Source organism: Neovison vison, chromosome X, assembly GCF_020171115.1.
Source record: "Neovison vison isolate M4711 chromosome X, ASM_NN_V1, whole genome shotgun sequence".
NCBI classification, from domain to species: domain Eukaryota; kingdom Metazoa; phylum Chordata; class Mammalia; order Carnivora; family Mustelidae; genus Neogale; species Neogale vison.
This window is the reverse complement of record NC_058105.1, coordinates 58,326,937-58,348,061: the sequence shown is the minus strand read 5'-3', so window position 1 is coordinate 58,348,061 and position 21,125 is coordinate 58,326,937. Positions and strand designations below refer to the sequence as shown.

General features: G+C 40.0%; 1 pseudogene; it reads left to right on the top strand.

Annotated features, from left to right (window-relative positions):
- Positions 1-7,303: 7,303 nt before the first annotated feature.
- LOC122896581 lies at positions 7,304-8,889 on the top strand (annotated as a pseudogene).
- The last annotated feature ends 12,236 nt before the right edge of the window (positions 8,890-21,125 follow it).

Here is a 21,125-nt window from a genome sequence, read left to right as displayed (position 1 = left end):
GTGCCCAAGTAGTAATCTCAACTAGCAGTTCTGCTCATCTGAAGAACCAAGTTGATGGCACCTTTAGACTAGAGACCTTGTTGGAATGAAGATCTGCCTGATTTGGGTTCTTAAGTGAGTTTTGCAAACCTTAGTGTCAGTTTGCCTATTCCCAGGCAAACCCCTGAATGGGGAGAGTGTCTCTTGGCCCCATCTGCCATAGGGGCTGGCAAGATCACATGGAAGCTATATAGTCCAACAATTCTCCACCTGAGAGGCACATGGAGCCAGTTGCCCCCAGAACAAAGCAAGTACCAGGCATGAAGGATTCCCCTGCTATGCTCAGGCAGGGGGATTAATTTATAGTCCAGGCATGGGCATTAATTTGTAGCTCTCAGATCCTTCAAACTGGAAAGCCTTTTTGTGAAAATGGTGTGAGACCTGGAGGGACCCCTCCTTATTTTGCCCAAACAAGGAAACTGAGACATAGCTCCACCCACTGTGGAGAGTATTTCCCAACCCCATCTGAACAGAATGGTTGGCTATAAGACCTGGAAGCTGTGTAACCCAGCAATGCTGAAGATGAGAGATAGGCAGGCAGAGCCAACATACAGCAGAAGAAAGCCAGAAGTCCTGTGTAGCCAGGTAACTTTGGGATGTGTTGCCTTAAGTTAAGAAAACAAAGAGCTTTATCAGCTTAAGAACTGCTTGTCCTGCTGTACCTGGAAAAGGAAATTAATTCATAGCCCCACTCATTGGTTAATATAGTCTTCAGCCTTCCTGACAAGGGAATCTAACCAAAAAACATAGGAAATTGTGTAGCTCATCCAAAATTCTTGCTCACAGTGACACTTGAACAAAGAGCACAGCCTATGGCTTTCCCTATCTGCATAGAAAAACTAGTGGCCTCACCTGACCAGGGGATTCAGTCATACATTTACATGACTAGAGTCCCCCATCCCTTGGATCCCAACCTGCTGCCCTGCTAAAGCAGGAAAGCTAATTTATAGTCCCATTTACTACTGACTATAGTACTCAGGCCCAACCATGCTGTAAGCCTAACCAGAGATTCAGGGCAACCCCAGTGCCCATGCTACAGTTTCACATGAGCAGGGAACCAAGCCACCAGTCCTACATAACTGTTCTCAGTTAGTGATACACCCTCCTCTAGTCCTGACTTCAGAGCTTAAACTGTTGCCTCACCCCAAAATATACCCTAATAGAAGGTCCCACCCGATCAAGGACACTACAAGGAGACACCTAGAAAACCAAACTGCACTGAATGGTGAAAATATGTCTCTACCAAAGGAAACTTATAAAGTCTGGAAGAAAAGCTCAACTACTCAAATGTGTAGATACTAATATAAGAAATAAAATATAATGAAAAATCAGGTAAATATGTCACCACTAGAGGAAACTAATAACACTCCAATAACTCATCCTAAAGAAATAGATATTTATGAACTGTCAAAGTATTCAGAGTAATACCTTTAAAGAAGATTAGCAACTAAAAATACACAAAGACAACTAAAGAAAATCAGTAAAACAATACATGAACAAAACAGGAAATTCAACAAAGAAATAGAAACCATAAAAACCCCAGAAATCCTAGAGTTTAAAAATATGATAACTGAGGGATGCCTGGATGGCTCAGTCAGCTGAGCATCCATCTCTTTGTTTTGGCTCAGGTCATGATCTCAGGGTCATGAAATTGAGCCCCATACCAGGCTCCATGCTCAGCATGTAGTCTGTCTGAGATTCTTTCCCTTCCTTCTCCTTCCTTCTCTGCTCCTCCCCTCCACTTGTTCTTTATCTCTCTCTCGCAAATTAAAAAAAAAAAATACAATAACTGAAATGAAGAATTCAATAGATAGATTCAAAAGGAGATTCAACCATGCCGAAGAAAAAATCAATGACTTGAGGATAGGACATTAGAAATCACTTAGAGGAGCAAAAAATGTTATAAAAAAAGAGAGAGTGAAAAAAACCTATAAGACTTAAGCACAGAAATATATACAACATTCACTTTGTGGGAATTATAGAAGGAGAAGAGACATAGAAAAAAAAAGTCCTGAACTTGGGGAGGGAAACAGACTTCCAGATCCACGAGGCCCTAAAGATCCCAAATAATTTGAACCTGAATAGAGCTACATTGAAACAAATTATAATTAAATCATCATAAGTCACAGACAAAAAAAAAAAAAGAATTTTAAAGGCAGCAACAGAAGAAAGAGAAGTTACATACAAGAAAACCTCCACAAGACTAAGCATAGATTCCTCAAAATAAACATTTCAGGTCAGGAGAAAATGGAAAGACAGATTCAATTATTCAAAGAAAAAAAAACCCTATCAACCAAGAATACTATACCTGGTGAAGCTGTCCTTCAGAAATGAAGGACAGATAAAGACTTTTCCAAACAGAAAATGAAGGATTTCATCACCACTAGATCTGCCTAACAAGAACTACTCAAACGAGTTATTGGAATGAAAGTAAAAGGATGAAAACTAATGTACCATACCCTGGCAAATTAAATTTAAATAAAAAATAAAAAATAAAGTAAAAGGATGCTAATTAACATCATGAAAACATTAAAAGTTAATGTAAAATTCACTCAATGGTAAGCATATAGTCAAAGTTAGATTCTGTAACTTGGTAATGGTGGTTCATAATTCACTTACAATTCTAGTTTAAAAATAAAAACAATGAATGTAGTAAAAATAACTGTTGCTACAATAATCCATTATTAGTTATGCAGTAAAAAAATGTAAAGTGTTTCAGCAGTAACCTAAGATGTAAAGGGGAGGAAAAATAAATGTGTAAAGTTTAAGAATTACATTGAAGTTGAGTTGTTACTGACTTAAAAATAAGGTGTTATAATATAACCTTACTATGTAATCCTCATAGTAACCACAAGGAAAAAACTGCAGCAATTACACAAAATAACATGATAAAGAAGTCAAATTACACTGATACAAAATACATTAAAACATACACAAAAAAGGCAGTAGGATAAGAAAAAAAAAAGTGAATCTACAAAATACCAGAAAAGAATTAACAAAATGGCAAATGTAAGTCCTTACCTGTAAACAATACTTTAAACATAAATAGATTAAATTCGGGGGAGGAGTCAAGATGGCGAAGTAGCAGGCTGAGACTACTTCAGCTAGTAGATCAGCTAGATAGCTTATCTAAAGATTGCAAACACCTGCAAATCCATCGGCAGATTGAAGAGAAGAAGAAAAGCAATTCTAGAAACAAAAAATCAACCACTTTCTGAAAGGTAGAACTGGCGGAGAAGTGAACCCAAAGCAACGGGAAGCCCAGGGGGAGGGGCCAGCTCCTGGCAATCAGCGGAGAAACAGAGCACAAAATCAGGAATTTTAAAAGTCTGTTCCGCTGAGGGACATCACTCCAGAGGCTAAACCGAGGTGAAGCCCATGCAGGGTCAGTGTGGCCTCAGGTCCTGCAGGGTCACAGAAGGATTGGGTGTCACAGAGCTTACAGGTATTAGAACAGGGAAGCTGGTTACAGAGACAGAGCTGAGGAGTGAGCTCCCATCTCGGGGTTACCTTGAACTGGGGGCAAGCTCGGTGAGCTCGGAGCATGGCCGGAGGCCAGGGAGACGGGAGTAATTGGGCGCTATTCTCTGAAGGCACACTGAGGAGTGGGGCCCCAGGCTCTTGGCTACTCTGGGCTGGAGACTGGGAGGCCGCCATTTTCATTCCCGTCCTCCGGAACTCTACGGAAAGCACTCAGGGAACAAAAGCTCCCGAAAGCGAACCCAAGCGGATTACTCAGCCCGGCCCCTGGTAAGGGTGGTGCAATTCTGCCTGGGGCAAAGACACTTGAGAATCACTACAACAGGCCCCTCCCCCAGAAGATCAGCAAGAAATCCAGTCAGTACCAAGTTCACCTACCATGAAGTGCAGTTTCAATACCAAGGAGAGCAGCAGAATTCCAGAGGAGGAGAAATCAAAGCATGGAACTCATGGCTTTCTCCCCATGATTCTTTAGTCTTGCAGTTAATTTAATTTTTTTTTCTTTTTCAATTTTTTTCTCTTCTTCTGCTAATTTTTTTTAACTTTTACACTTTTCTTTCTTAACGTTTTTTAACTAGTTTATCTAATATATATATATTTTCTTTTTTATACTTCTTCTTTATTCGTTTTCTTTTTTTAATTGTTTCTTTTCTTCGCTTTTTTTTTTCTTTCTGAACCTCTTTTTATCCCCTTTCTCCCCCCTCACGATTTGGGATCTCTTCTGATTTGGTTAAAGCATATTTTTCTGGGGTTCTTGCCACCCTTTTAGTATTTTACTTGCTCCTTCATATACTCTTATCTGGACAAAATGACAAAGCAGAAAAATTCACCACAAAAAAAAGAACAAGAGGCAGTACCAAAGGCTAGGGGCCTAATCAATACAGACTTTGGTAATATGTCAAATCTAGAGTTCAGAATGACGATTCCCGAGGTTCTAGCCAGGCTCGAAAAAGGCATGGAAGATATTAGAGAGTGCTCGCTTCAGCAGCACATATACTAAAATTGGAAGATATTAGAGAAACCCTCTCAGGAGATATAAAAGCCCTTTCTGGAGAAATAAAAGAACTAAAATCTAACCAAGTTGAAATAAAAAAAAAACTATTAATGAGGTGCAATAAAAAATGGAGGCTCTCACTGCTAAGATAAATGAGGCAGAAGAAAGAATTAGCGATATAGAAGACCAAATGACAGAGAATAAAGAAGCTGAGCAAAAGAGGGACAAACAGCTACTGGAACACGAGGGGAGAATTCAAGGGATAAGTGACACCATAAGACATAACAACATTAGAATAATTGGGATTCCAGAAGAAGAAAGAGAGAGGGGAGCAGAAGGTATACTGGAGAGAATTATTGGAGAGAATTTCCCCAATATGGCAAAGGGAACAAGCATCAAAATCCAGGAGGTGCAGAGAACCCCCCTCAAAATCAATAAGAATAGGTCCACAACCCTTCACCTAATAGTAAAATTTACAAGTCTTAGTGACAAAGAGAAAATCCTGAAAGCAGCCCGGGAAAAGAAGTCTATAACATACAATGGTAAAAATATTAGATTGGCAGCAGACTTATCCAGAGACCTGGCAGGCCAGAAAGAGCTGACATGATATATTCAGAACACTAAATGAGAAAAACATGCAGCCAAGAATACTATATCCAGCTAGGCTATCATTGAAAATAGAAGGAGAGATTAAAAGCTTCCAGGACAAACAAAAACTTAAAGAATTTGCAAACACCAAACCCGCTCTACAGGAAATATTGAAAGGGGTCCTCTAAGCAAAGAGAGAGCCTAAAAGTAGCAGGACAGAAAGGAACAGAGACAATATACAATAACAGTCACCTTATAGACAATACAATGGCACTAAATTCATATCTCTCAATAGTTACTGAATGTTAATGAGCTAAATGCCCCAATCAAAAGACATAGGGTATCAGAATGGATAAAAAAACAAAACCCATCTATATGTTGCCTACAAGAAACGCATTTTAAACCCAAAGACACCTCCAGATTTAAAGTGAGGGGGTGGAAAAGAATTTACCATGCTAATGGACATCAGAAGAAAGCAGGAGTGGCAATCCTTATATCATATCAATTAGATTTTAAGCCAAAGACTATAATAAGAGATGAGGAAAAACACTATATCATACTCAAAGGATCTGTCCAACAAGAAGATCTAACAGTTTTAAATATTTATGTCCCCAACGTGGGAGCAGCCAACTATATAAACCAATTGATAACAAATACAAAGAAACACATGAACAATAATACAATCATAGTAGGGGACTTTAAAACTCCCCTCACTGAAATGGACAGATCATCCAAGCAAAAGATCAACAAGGAAATAAAGGCCTTAAACGACACAACGGACCAGATGGACATCACAGATATATTCAGAACATTTCATCCCAAAGCAACAGAATACACATTCTTCTCTAGTGCACATGGAACATTCTCCAGAATAGATCACATCCTCGGTCCTAAATCAGGTCTCAACTGGTATCAAAAGATTGGGATCATCCCCTGCATATTTTCAGACCACAGTTCTCTGAAGCTAGAACTCAATCACAAGAGGAAATTTAGAAAGAACCCAAGTACATGGACACTAAACAGCATCCTTCTACAGAATGAATGGGTCAACCAGGAAATTAAAGAAGAATTGAAAAAAATCATGGAAACAAATGATAATGAAAACACAACAGTTCAAAATCTGGGACACAACAAAGGCAGTCCTGAGAGGAAAATATATAGCATTACAAGCGTTTCTCAAGAAACAAGAAAGGTCTCAGGTACACAACCTAACCCTACACCTAAAGGAGCTGGAGAAAGAACAAGAAAGAAACCCTAAGCCCAGCAGGAGAAGAGAAATCATAAAGATCAGAGCAGAAATCAATGAAATAGGAACCAAAAAAACAATAGAACAAATCAGCAAAACTAGGAGCTGGTTCTTTGAAAGAAGACTTATCCAAAAGAAAAGAGAAAGTACCCAAATAAATAAAATCATGAATGAAAAAGGAGAGATCACAACTAACACCAAAGAAATACAGACAGTTAAAAGAACATACTATGAGCAACTCTCCTCCAACAAATTTGACAATCTGGAAGAAATGGATGCATTCCTAGAGACATATAAACTACCACAACTGAACCAGAAGAAATAGAAAGCCTGAACAGGCCCATAACCAGTAAACAGTCATCGAAAGTCTCCAAACAAACAAAAACCCAGGGCCAGACGACTTACCAGGGGAATTCTACCAAACATTTAAAGAAGAACTAATTCCTATTCTCCTGTAACTGTTCCAAAAAATAGAAATGGAAGGAAAACTTCCAAACTCATTTTATGAGGCCAGCATTGCCTTGATCCCAAAACCAGACAAGGATCCTGTCAAAAAAAGAGAACTACAGACCAATATCCTTGATGAACACAGATGTGAAAATTCTCACCAAAATACTAGCCAATAGGATTCAACAGTACATTAAAAGGATCATTCACCACGACCAAGTGGGATTTATTCCAGGGCTGCAGGGTTGGTTCAACATCCGCAAATCAATCAACGTGATACAACACATCAATAAAAGAAAGAACAAGAACTATATGACACTCTCAGTAGATGCTGAAAAAGCATTTGACAAAGTAAAGCATCCCTTCCTGATCAAAACTCTTCAAAGTGTAGGGATAGAGGGCACATACCTCAATACTATCAAAGCCATCTATGAAAAGCCCACCGCAAATATCATTCTAAATGGAGAAAAACTGAAAGCTTTTCCGCTAAGGTCAGGAACACGGCAGGAATGTCCATTAACACCATAGCAGTGGTCAACCTTCCCAAGGTGGAACTGCTGCCCAAGATGGCTGCTGCAGAGCCTGCTGGACACGTGCTGCATATACATCCTGGACTGGTGGCCCGATGTGTTCATCTGGCTGGGCCGCAAATCCCCGCGCCTGGTGCGCGCCACCACCCTCAAGCTGGGCCAGGATCTGTGCGGGATGTTGCACAGGCCGCGCCACGCCACGTTAGGCCGCAGCCTGGAGGGCACCGAGGCACAGGGGTTCAAGGCCAAGTTCAAGAACTGGGACTACGTGTTGATGTGGACTACTGCGCAAGGTGGAGGTTGTGCTGCAGGGTCCGGGACTCACCGGGAAGGTGAAGTGCGATGCGGAGAAGAAAGATCAGATGAAGGCTGTCCTCACCGCACTGTTCCTGCCCCAGCAGCTGCCCATGGCGTTGGCAGAGGCAGAGCAGCTGATGGAGGAGTGGAACGAGGACCTGGATGGCATGGAGGGCTTCGTGCTGGAGGGCAAGAAATTTGCGAGGTTGCCGGAGGAGGAGTTCAGCCACTTCTACACGCAGGACTGCTACGTCTTCCTCTGCAGGTACTGGGTCCCTGTGGAGTAGGAGGAGGAGGAGGAGAAGAAGGAAAAGAAGGAAGAGGAAAAAGCCGGAACAGAGGGCAAAGAAGGCGAGGAGGCAGCAGCTGAGGCGGAGGAGAAGCAGCTTGAGGAAGACTTCCAGTGCATCGTGTACTTCTGGCAGGGCCGGGAAGCCTCCAACATGGGCTGGCTCACCTTCACCTTCAGCCTGCAGAAGTTCGAGAGCCTCTTCCCTGGCAAACTAGAGGTGGTACGCATGACACAGCAGCAGGATAACCCCAAGTTCCTGTCCCATTTCAAGAGAAAGTTCATCATCCATCGGGGCAAGAGGAAGGTGGCTCAGACTGCCCAGCAGCCCAGCCTCTATCAGATTCGCACCAATGGCAGCGCCCTCTGCACTCGGTGCATCCAGCTCAACACTGACTCCAGCCTCCTGAACTCCGAGTTCTGCTTCATCCTCAAGATTCCCTTTGAGAGCGAGGACAACCAGGGCATCGTGTAAGTGTGGGTGGGCCGGGCGTCGGACCAAGATGAGACCAAGCTGGCGGAAGATATCCTGAACACCATGTTTGACACCTCCTACAGCAAGCAGGTCATCAGTGAAAGTGAGGAGCCCGAGAACTTCTTTTGGGTGGGCATCGGGGCCCAAAAGCCTTATGATGATGACCCTAAGTACATGAAGCACACCAGGCTCTTCCAGTGCTCCGATGAGAAGGGCTATTTTGCAGTGACGGAGAAGTGCTCGGACTTCTGCCAGGACGACCTGGCAGATGACAACATCATACTGCTGGACAATGGTCAAGAGGTCTACATGTGGGTGGGGACCCAGACAAGCCAGGTGGAGTTCAAACTGAGTCTGAAGGCCTGCCAGGTGTACATCCAGCACATGCGATCCAAAGAGCACGAGCAGCCATGCTGCCTGCGCTTGGTCCACAAGGGCAACGAGCAGCACACGTTCACCCGCTGCTTCCACGCCTGGAGCACTTTCCACAAGGCTCTGGCCTAGGACAGCAAGTGCCCCCATCTACAGCACCCCCATTGCAGCCCTGAGCTCTGGGCCGGGATGGCCCATCTGTCCACTGCCACTGGCAGAGGCTGTGCACAGATGGCAGCCCCTGTTCAGCCACCTGGCCCCCAGTGCCACGGTCCCCAGCTGCACAGCCTGAGCAGCACCAGTGGGGACGCCCTGACCCAGGCCCTCAGGGATCTGGACAGCTGGAGTCCCTCTGGGGAGAGCTACTGTGTGATGCCCCCTCCCTACCACAGAGAAAGCAGCATGGTTGCCTTTTAAGAGATATTAAATGCTTTTATTTTCAATATTTTTTAAAAAAACATAAAAACATAAAAAAAACACTTCAACATAGTACTAGAAGTCCTAGCCTCAGCAGTCAGACAACAAAAGGAAATTAAAGGCATCCAAATTGGCAAAGAAGAAGTCAAACTATCATTCTTTGCAGATGATATGATACTATATGTGGAAAACCCAAAAGACTACACTCCAAAACTGCTAGAACTTGTACAGGAATTCAGTAAAGTGTCAGGATATAAAATCAATGCACAGAAATCAGTTGCATTTCTCTACACCAACAACAGTCAGAAGAAAGAGAAATTAAGGAGTCAATCCCATTTACAATTGCACCCCAATCCATAAGATATCTAGGAATAAACCTAACCAAAGAGGCACAGAATCTGTACTCAGAAACTATAAAGTACTCATGAAAGAAATTAAGGAAGACAAAGAAATGGAAAAATGTTCCATGCTCCTGGATTGGAAGAACAAATATTGTGAAAATGTCTATGCTACCAAAAGCAATCTACACATTTAATGCAATTCCTATCAAAGTACCATCCATATTTTTCGAAGAAATGGATCAAATAATCCTAAAATTTATATGGAACCAGAAAAGACCTCGAATAGCCAAAGGAATATTGAAAAAGAAAGCCAAAGTTGGTGGTATCACAATTCTGCACTTTAAGCTCTATTACAAAGCTGTCATCATCAAGACAGCATGGTACTGGCACAAAAACAGACACATAGATCAATGGAACAGAATAGAGAGCCCAGAAATAGACCCTCAACTCTATGGTCAACTAATCTTCGACAAAGCAGGAAAGAATATCCAATGGAAAAAAGACAGCCTCTTCAATAAATGGTGTTGGGAAAATTGGACAGCCACATGCAGAAAAATGAAATTGGACCATTTTCTTACACCACACATGAAAATAGACTCAAAATGGATGAAGGGTCTTAATGTGAGAAAGGAATCCATCAAAATCATTGAGTAGAACACAGGTAGCAACCTCTTCGACCTTAGCCACAGCAACATCTTCCTAGGAACATCGCCAAAGGCAAGGGATGCAAGGGCAAAAATGAACTATTGGGATTTTATCAAGATCAAAAGCTTTTGCACAGCAAAAGGAAAGGAAACAGTTAACAAAACCAAAAGACAACTGACAGAATGGGAGAAGATATTTGCAAATGACATATCAGATAAAGGACTAGTGTCCAAAATCTATAAAGAACTTAGCAAACTCAACACCCAAAGAACAAATAATCCAATCAAGAAATGGGCAGAGGACATGAACAGATATTTCTGCAAAGAAGACATCCAGATGGCCAACAGACACGTGAAATCACTCAGCATCAGGGAAATACAAATTAAAACCACAATGAGATATCACCTCACACCAGTCAGAATGGCTAAAATTAACAAGTCAGGAAATGACAGATGCTGGCGAGGATGTGGAGAAAGGGGAACCCTCCTACACTGTTGGTGGGAATGCAAGCTGGTGCAACCACTCTGGAAAACAACATGGAGGTTCCTCAAAATGTTGAAAACAGAACTACCCTATGAGCCAGCAATTGCACTACTGGGTATTTACCCTAAAGATACAAACATAGTGATCTAAAGGGGCACGTGCACCCGAATGTTTATAGCAGCAATTTCCACAATAGCCAAACTATGGAAAGAACCTAGATGTCCATCAACAGATGAATGGATAAAGAAGATGTGGTATATATACACAATGGAATACTATGAAGCCATCAAAAGAAATGAAATCTTGCCATTTGCGACAACGTGGATGGAACTAGAGGGTATCATGCTTAGCGAAATAAGTCAATCGGAGAAAGACAACTATCATATGATCTCCCTGATATGAGTAAGCGGAGATGCAACGTGGGTGGCTAAGGGGGTAGGAGAAGAATAAATGAAACAAGATGGGATTGGGAGGGAAACAAACCATAAGAGACTCTTAATCTCACAAAACAAACTGAAGGTTGCTGGGGGGAGGGGGGTTGGGAGAAGGGTGGTGGGGATATGGACATTGGGGAGGGTATGTGCTATGGTGAATGCTGTGAAGTATGTAAACCTGGCGATTCACATACCTGTACCCCAGGGGATAAAAATACATTATATGTTTATAAAAAATAAAAAAAAATTTAAAAATTAAAAAAAAGAAAATTCATCATGAAAAAAAGATTAATTTCTCCAATGATAAGACATAGAATAGCTAAATGAAAAAAAAGTGAGATCCAACAATAAATTGCTCTCAAGAGACTCACGTTAGCTTTAAAGACACACATAGACTGATGGGATAGAAAAGACTTTTCAAACAAATGGTAAACAAACAAACAAACAAAAACCACTGGTAATTATATCAGACAAAATAGGCTTTACAGTAAAAATGGTAAAAAGAGACAAATAATGCCATTACAAAATGATGAAGGAGTCAATCCATCAAGAAGATGTAACAATTACAAATATTTGTATGCAAAACATTGGAGCACCTAAATATATAAAATAGATCTAAAAGGAGAAATAAACAGAAATCAACAATAATAGTTGAAAACATAATATCCCACTCTCAAAAATAGATTATCCAGACAGAGAATCAATGAAAACAGTGGATTTGAACAACACTGTGGACCAAAAGGACCTAACTAATATATACAGAACATTCTGTTCAATAACTGTAGCATACACATTGTCTCAAATACACATGGATCATTTTCAAGGAGAAATTGATCATATGTTATGCCAAAAAATACATCTTAGCAAATTAAAGATGATTGAAATCATACCAAGTATCTTCCCTGACCACAATAGAATGAAACTAGAAATCAATAATAAGAAAAAAAAACTGGAAAGTTCACGAATACATTGAAATTAAACAACACTTTCCTGAACAACCAAGGGATTGAAGAAAAAGTTAAAGAGGAAATAAATAATAAATTTAAAAAGTCTCTTGAGACAAATGAAAATGGAAATCCAAAGTACTAGAACTTGTGGTTTGCAACAAAAGCGGTTCTAAGAGGAATGTTCATCGCAATAAATGTCTAAATTAAAAATGTCTTAGTTAAAAAAGCAAGAAATATCCCAAATAAACAACTGAACCGTAGACCTTAAGCAACTAGAAAAAGAAAAACAAAATGAGCCCAAAGTTAACATAAGGAAGGAAAAAATAAACACTAGAGCAGAAATGAATGAAATAAAGAACAGTGAAACAATAGAAAAGATTAGCCAAACTAAGAATTGGTTCTTTGAAAAGATAAGTAAAATTGATAAATTTTTAGTTAGACTAATCAAGGGAAAAATAGATCAATCAAATTATAAATGAAAAGATATAACTGATACCACAGAAATACAAAGGATCATAAGAGGTTGTTATGAAAAACTCTATGCCAAAAAAGTGCACAACCAAGAAGAAATGGACAAATTCTTAGAAATGTACAACCTACCAATACTGAATCAGGAAAATTTGAAGATGTGAATAGACCAATTACTAGTAAGCAGAATGAATCAGTTTTCATAATTCTCCCAATGGAGGAAAACCCAGGACCAGCTGCTTCTCTGGTGAATTTTACTAAATATTTGATGGAGAATTAACACTAATACTTCTCAAACTCTTCCAAAAAATCAAAGAAGAGGTAACACTCCCAAACTCATTTTACAAGCCCAACATTATCCTAATTATCCTATTATCCTAATACCAATGCCAGAAAAGGACATTACTAAGAAATTATAGACCAATATACTTGATGAATATAGATGCAAAAATTACCAATAAAATACTAGCAAACCAAATTAATTAGCATGTTATAAGGATCATTCACCATTATTAATTGGGTTTTATCCCTGGGATACAAGGATGGTTCAATATATGCAAACTAGTCAATGTGATACATCACACTAATAGAATCAAGGAAAAAGATGATTATCTCAATAGACAGAGAGAGAGCATTTGACAAAATTCAACATCAGTTCATGATAAAAACACTTAACAAATTAGACATAAAAGGAACATATTATCAACATAATAAATCCATATGGGACAAGCCCACATCTAGCATTATACTCAATAGTGAGAGACTAAAAACTTTTTTTCTTTTTTAAAAAGATTTCATTTATTTATTTGAGAGAGAGAACAGGAGCACAGGGGAAAGGGAGAAGGAAAAGGGAAGGGAGAATCAGACTTCCCTGATGAGCAGGGAGCCCAACCCAGGGCTTGATCCAAGGACCCTGAGATTGTGACCTAAATTGAAGGTAGACACTTAACTGATCAAACCACCCAGGCACCCCTAAAACCTTCTCTTCTAAGATCAGGAAGAAGAAAAGTGTGTGTGCCCACTGTCACTATTTAAAAAAATATTTATTTATTTGTCAGAGAGAGAGAGCATGCACAAGCAAGGGGAGGGGCAGAGGGAAAAGCAGGCCCCAGCTGAGCAAAGAGCACAATGTGGGTAAGACTTGATCCCAGGACCCTGGCGATCATGACCTGAACCAAAGGCAGATGCTTACTGACTCAGCCACCTAGGGTCCCCACTATCACCATTTTTATTCAACATAGTAATGGAAGTTCTAGTTAGAGCAGTCAGGCAAGAAAAAGAAATGTAAGGCATCAAAAGTAGAAGGAACAATTTGTTTCCATTTGCAGATGAAATGATTTTATATATAGATAATCCTAAAGAATCAAACAAAAACAAACAAACAAACAAAAAACCCTTAAAACTGGGACACATGCGTGGCTCAGTCAGTTAAACATCTGCCTTTAGCTCAGATCATGATCCCAGGATCCGGGGATTGTGCCCTGCTTCAGGTTCCCTGCTCAGAAGGGAGCCTGATTCTTCCTCTCCTTCTTTTTTTCTTTTCTTTATTATTTTTTTAGATTTTTTAAAAGAATTTATTTGACAGAGAGAGAGGTCACATGTAGTCAGAGAGGCAGGCAGAGAGAGGAGGAAGCAGGCTCTCTGCTGAGCGGAGAGCCCGATGCGGGGCTCGATCCCAGCACCCTGAGATCATGACCTGAGCCGAAGGCAGAGGCCCTAACCCACTGAGCCACCCAGGTGCCCCTCTTCCTCTCCTTCTGTTGCTCCCCCTGCTTGTGGTCTCTCTTTCTCAAATAAATACATAAAATCTTTAAAAGAAAAATCCTGAGAGCTATTCAATGGACTCAGTAAAGTTGAAGGATATATTTTTTAAAAATTTATTTCATTTTTTCAGGATTCCAAGATTCATTGTTTATACACCACACCCAGTGCTCCATGCAATATGTGCCCTCCTTAAGACCCACCGCCAGGCCCTCCCAGCCCCCATCCCTCTCCCATCCAAAACTCTCGGTTTATTTCTCAGAGTCCACAGTCTCTCATGGTTCATATCCCCCTCTGATTTCCCAGAACTCACTTCTTCTCTCCAACTCCCAATGTCCTCCGTGTTATTCCTTATGCTCTATAAGTAAGTGAAACCATATGATAATTGAATCTCTCTGCTTGATTTATTTCACTCAGCATAATCCCCTCCAGTCCTCTCCATGTTGATACAAAAGTTGGGTATGCATCCTTTCTGATGGAGGCATAATACTCCATTGTATATATGCACCATATCTTCTTTATCCATTCGTCTGTTGAAAGGTATCTTGGCTCTTTCCACAGTTTGGTGACTATGGCCATTGCCACTATGAACACTGGGGTACAGATGGCCCTTCTGTTCACTACATCTGTATCTTTAAGGTAAATACCCAGTATTGTAATTGCTGGGTCATAGGGTAGCTCTATTTTTAATTTCTTAAGGAATATCCACACTGCTTTCCAATGTGACTGCACCAACTTTCATTTCCACCAACAGTGTAAGAGCTTTCCCCTTTCTCCACATCCTCTCCAACACTTGTTGTTTCCTGTCTTGTTAATTTTGGCCATTATAACTGGTATAATGTGGTATCTCAGTGAGGTTTTGATTTGAATCTCCCTGATGGCTAATGATGGTGAACATTTGTTTATGTGCCTGTTAGTCATTTGTATGTCTTCATTGGAGAAGTGTCTGTTCATGTCTTCTGCCCATTTTTTGACGTGATTACTTGTTTTGTGTGGGTGTTGAGTTTGAGGAGTTCTTTATAGATCTTGGATATCAGCCCTTTGTAGTGTCATTTGTGAATATCTTCTCCCATTCTGTGGGTTACCTCTTTGTTTTGTTGACACTTTGCTGTGCAGAAGCATGTGATCTTGAAGTCCCAAAAGTTCATTTTTGCTCTTTTTCCCTTTGCCTTTGGAGACAAGTCTTGAAACAAGTTGCTGTGTCTAATGTTAGAGAGGTTACTGCCAGTGTTCTTCTCTAGGATTTTGATAGATTTCTGCCTCACGTTGAGGTATTTTATCCATTTCAAATTTATCTTTGTGTATGGTGTAAGAGAATTGTCAAATTTCATGCTTCTATACATAGCTATCCAATTTTCCCAGCACCATTTATCAAAGAGACTGTATTTTTTCCACTGGATATCTTTTCCTGCTTTGTTTAAAGTTAGTTGACCATAGAGTTGTGGGTCCATATCTGGGCTCTTTACTCTGTTACACTGGTGTATGTGTCTGTTTTTGTGCCAGTATCATGCTGTCTCGGTGATCACAGCTTTGTGGTAAAGCTTGAAATCAGGCAATGTTATGTCCCCAGTTTTGTTTTTCTTTTTCAACATTTCCTTAACAATTTGGTGTCTCTTCTGGTTCCATAGAAATTTTAGATTGTTTGTTCCAGTGCTTTGAAAAATGCCAGTGGAATTTTGATCAGGATGGCATTGAGAGTATAGATTGCTCTAGGCAGTATAGACATTTTAACAATGTTTATTCTTCTTATCCGTGAGCATGGAAGGCTGGATATAAAATTAATATAAAAATATTAATAACATTTCTATATACTAACAAATTTTCTGAAAAAGAAAAAAAAGATCCCATTTACAATAATATGAAAAACAATAAAATACTTAGGAATACATTTAACCAAGGAGGTGAAAGCTCTCTATTCTGAAAACTATAAGGCATTGATGAAAGGAATTGAAGGAAACATAAATGGAAAGGTACTCTGTGTTCATGGATTGGGATGTCACAGCTGGTGCGAAAAATTGACCAGGAACGTGAGGTAAGAGGATGAGGAAAAGAACTCGAGAAGCAGAGAGATGGGGGCAGGAGGAGCACTGAGGAGGATGTTCAACAGTGCTAAGTTTATTCAAAGCATTTAGTCCAGATATATAGTGATAATAGGAGAAGCAATACATCTGCGTCTAGTTAAACAGCCACGAGTTCCCATAATAAGTTTCACAATTAACTATAAGCAGACCTCGTGACGCCAAATGGCTGAAGCCAGTACAGGTGTTCTGTATTGATACACAGCCAGCCCTCCTGAAGGAACGATGCAAACAAAACATCATGCCCATTTTTTTAATTGTCCGGGACTCATCCCTCTTACTTTCCTGGATCATTTCCCTGGTCTTATGTTAGAGTGTCTGTTCTCTGCTTCCATCTTGTCAGGACAGGTGATCTGTCAGGAATCTATTTGGGTTACTGATTTTGACACTCTCAAATAGCACATTTGCCAGCTCTAGAGGTGCCTAACAAATTTGGTGGGAATGTCCCTTCTCTTTAGAGAGGGGTATTCTTATATTTGGCCTTCTAATAGATATTTCCCTTGACACCTTTACTCCTAAGTGTCCAAGAGTGAACCTCCAGGACCCAATGATAGGCTCTGGATTCCATTCCAACACAGTGACCTGGAGCATACATGCCTAGGTACTAAAATTTGGTCCTCTCTGAGAATGCACCCCCCACACCCCTGGGATGAAGGTCACAGCATTTTCCCTTCCCTGCTGCCCTGTGACTGGCTTCCACCCAGTCAGATCCACCCAGAAGAACTATGAGCTCCTCAGCTTTGGTTTCCTGCTGAGCCAGATCCCAGTAGAATAAAATTAGCCCATTGCTGGGGCACCTGGGTGGCACAGTCATTGAAGAACCTCCAAATCTTGGCTTCAGCTCAGGTCATGATCTCATGGTCATGGGACTGAGCCCTTAGTGGGCTCCGTGCTCAGCAGAGAGTCTGCCTGAGACTCTCCCTCTCTCCTCCTGCCCCTGCCATTCATGCTTTATCTCTCTCTGTATCTCTCTGAAATAAATAAAAAATCTTCTTAAAAATTTGCCATTCTTCACAACTAATAAGTGCCAGAGCTGAGCCCAGCAACACTCTTGCCTGGCCAGTAGGATGCCTGGACTGACAGCACCTGTTCAGCACCCCAGCCCAGAGCCTCCTTGCTCCCGGGGCCTACATGCTCCAGGGATAAGAGGGTAGAAACAGGCAACAATTACCCTTTTTACACTGCACACCCACCCTACACAGTTCTTGGAATGACTGGGCCCTGGGATCCCGGGATGGGGGTGTTAACTAGTACCACTTCCCACCAGGTCTCCAAGCCCACCCCACACTCTCACTCAGGAGCACTGAGGAGGATGTCCAACAGTGTTAAGTTTATTCAAAGCATTTAGGCCATATATATAGTGATATTACATCTGTGTCTACTTAACCACGAGTTCCTTGTGACACCAGATGGCTGATGCCAGTACAAATACAGCAAACCTGAAAGTAATTTATGGGCTGTACTAGGGCAGCAAGGACCAGCAACGAACTTTTGACCCCAACCGAATTCTTCTCATTTGTTTAGCAAGTGTATGGGAAGTCACGTAGGCGAGCGCACAACACATAGCACAGACCCTTTCTCAGTGCTACTCAACTTTTCCCGTCCTGAACCTTTTGTTAGATTATTGGGACTTTAAAGGAGGCGCAAGTCAGGGCCTGGTTTGGTCCTCATCTCAAGCCTTATCATGGCCTCCCACATTGGGATAATTAATACTGTTAAAATATCCATACTATCATAAGTCATCTATATATTCAATACAATCCCTATCAAGGTTCTAGTGACATTTTTCAGAAATAGAAAACACACTCCCGGGTGCCTGGGTGGCTCAGTGGGTTAAGCTGCTGCCTTCAGCTCAGGTCATGATCTCAGGGTCCTGGGATCGAGTCCCGCATCGGGCTCTCTGCCCAGCGGGGAGCCTGCTTCCCTCTCTCTCTCTGCCTCTCTCTCTGTCTACTTGTGATCTCTCTCTGTCAAATAAATAAATAAAATCTTAAAAAAAAAAAACACTCCCAAAATTTATATGGAACCACAAAAGACCCCAATCTCCAAAGAAATCCTGAGAAAGAACAAAGCAGGAGACATTATACTTCCTGATTTCAAGCTATACTATAAAGGTAGAGTAATTAAAACAGTATGGAACTGGCATAAATGCAGACAAATAGATCAGTGGAAGAGAATCAAGGTAATAAAATGGAAGCCAAGCATATACCATCAACTAATATTTGATAAGGGATCCAAGAATACTTAATTGAGAAAAGGTGGTATCTTCAATAAATGGCAAAATTGGATATTTTAATGTAAACAAATTGAAGCTTGACCCTTATCTTACAGGATTCACAAATTAACTCAAAATGGATGAAAGACTTAAATATAAGAACTGAAATCATGAAACTCCTAGAAGAAAACATAGAATAATCTCCTTGATATGGATCATAGAAGTGATTTTTAAAAAATGAGACCTAAAACACAAGCAACAAAATCAAATGTCAACAATCAGGACTACCTCAATCTAAAAAGCTTATGCACAGCAAAAGAAACCATCAACGAAATGAAAAAACAGCCTATGGAATAGGATATAATATTTGTAAACCATATTTGTTTATGTCTGATAAGAGTTTAAGATCTAGAATATTTAAAGAACTCATACAATTCAATTTCAAAAAACCCCAAATAATCCAAAATAAGCAAAGCTGAATAGAGATTTTGTTCCAAAGAGGATAAACACGGAGCACTGGGTGTTATATGCAAAAAATGAATTTTGGAACACTACATAAAAAACAAATGATGTACTGTATGGTGACTAACAACATAACAAAAAATAATTTTAAAAAATAAGATAAAAAAATTTCCAACACGTATATGAAAAAAGATGATCAACATCAATAGTCAACAGGGAAATACAAATTAAAACCACAATAAGATAACATGTTGTGTCTGTTAGACTGGCCATCATCAAAAAGGCAAGAGAAAACAAATGTTGGTGTGGATGTGGAGAAAAGGAAACACTTGTGTATTGTTGGTGGGATTATAGATTGACCACTACAGAAAACAGTGTGGAGGTTCCTCAAAAAATTAAAAATGGAACTATAGTATGATCTAGCAATTTCACTTCTAGGAATATGTTCAAAGAAAATGAAAACACTAATTAAAAAAGATATCTGCACCACCACTTTCACAGCAGCAATATTTACAATAACTAAGATGTGGAAACAACATAAGTGTCCATCTATAGGTGAATAGATAAAAAAGTTATGGTATATGTAAACAAAGGAATATTATCAGCCTTAAAAAACAAGGAAATCCTCCCATTTGTAACAACATGGATGGATCTTGCAGGGATTGAAGTGAGATAATTCAAACAGGGAAACACAAATATTGTATGATCTCACTTAGGTGTGGAATCTAACAGAGGTGGGGAGTTAGAGAACGTGGCACTGGAGGAAGGTGGTCAAAAGGTACAAACTTCCAGTTATAAGATAAATAAGTATTAGATGTGTAGTGTACTTGATTATTTTTTTAAAAGATTATTTATTTATTTATTTGACAGACAGAGATCATAAATAGGCAGAGAGGCAGGAAGAGAAAGAGAGGAGGAAGCAGGCTCCCCGCTGAGCAGAAAGCCCGGCCCGATGTGGGACTCGATCCCAGGACTCTGAGATCATGACCTGAGCTGAAGGCAGAGACTTTAACCCACTGAGCCACCCAGGCACCCCAGTGTACTTGATTATTATAGTTAACACTTCTGTATGATATATAGGAAAGTTGTTAAAAGAGTAAATCCCAAGAATTCTCATCAGAAAGAGATTCCTTTTACTTTTTATTTTATCTATATGAGATGATGGATGTTAACTAAACCTGCTGTGACAATAATTTCACAATATATGTGAATCAAACCATCATGATGTACACCTTAAATTTATAAAGTGATGCATGTCAGTTATTTTTCAACAAAATGGAAAAATTTACTGTGAGCTGATGAGTGATATTAGAGAGGTAAATTAAGGAAATGCAAATATGGAGTTTTAAAGATGGTAATTGTGCAAGGTGAACACAAAATGCTGGATATATGATAGAATAAAAACTGATTTTTGTAATTTGCTCAGCACACATTACATAGATGGTACCATCTATGTTGACCAGTGATTCTGGAAGAAAGTGGGAAGAAACTGGGGGATTTTAAGGGACCTGTGAAAATAGAAAGAGAAGAAAATAAAAGAGCGGTACTGAACTCATTGTGGGTCAATATATGTGGAAATCTAAGAAAAGAAAATCTAAGTAATAAAAGAAGAAAGGCCAATATTGAGAGTAAAGAGGGTAGTATAGACATTTTAACAATGTTTATTCTTCCGATGAAAGAGCATGGAATGGTCTTCCATCTTTTTGTGTCTTCTTCAATTTCTTTCATGAGTGTTCTGTAGTTCCTTGAGTACAGATCCTTTACTTCTTTGGTTAGGTTTATTCCCAGGTATCTTATGGTTCCTGGTGCTATAGTAAATGGAATTGATTCTCTAATTTCCCTTTCTGTATTTTCATTGTTAGTGTATAAGAAAGCCACTGATTTCTGCACATTGACTTTGTATCCTGCCACGTTGCTGAATTGCTGTATGAGTTCTAGTAGTTTAGGGGTGGAGTCCTTTGGGTTTTCCATATAAAGAATCATGTCATCTGTAAAGAGAGAGAGTTTGACTTCTTCATTGTCAATTTGGATACCTTTTATTTCTCTTTGTTGTCTGATTGCTGTTGCTAGGACTTCTAATACTATGTTGAACAAGAGTGGCGAAAGTGGGCATCCTT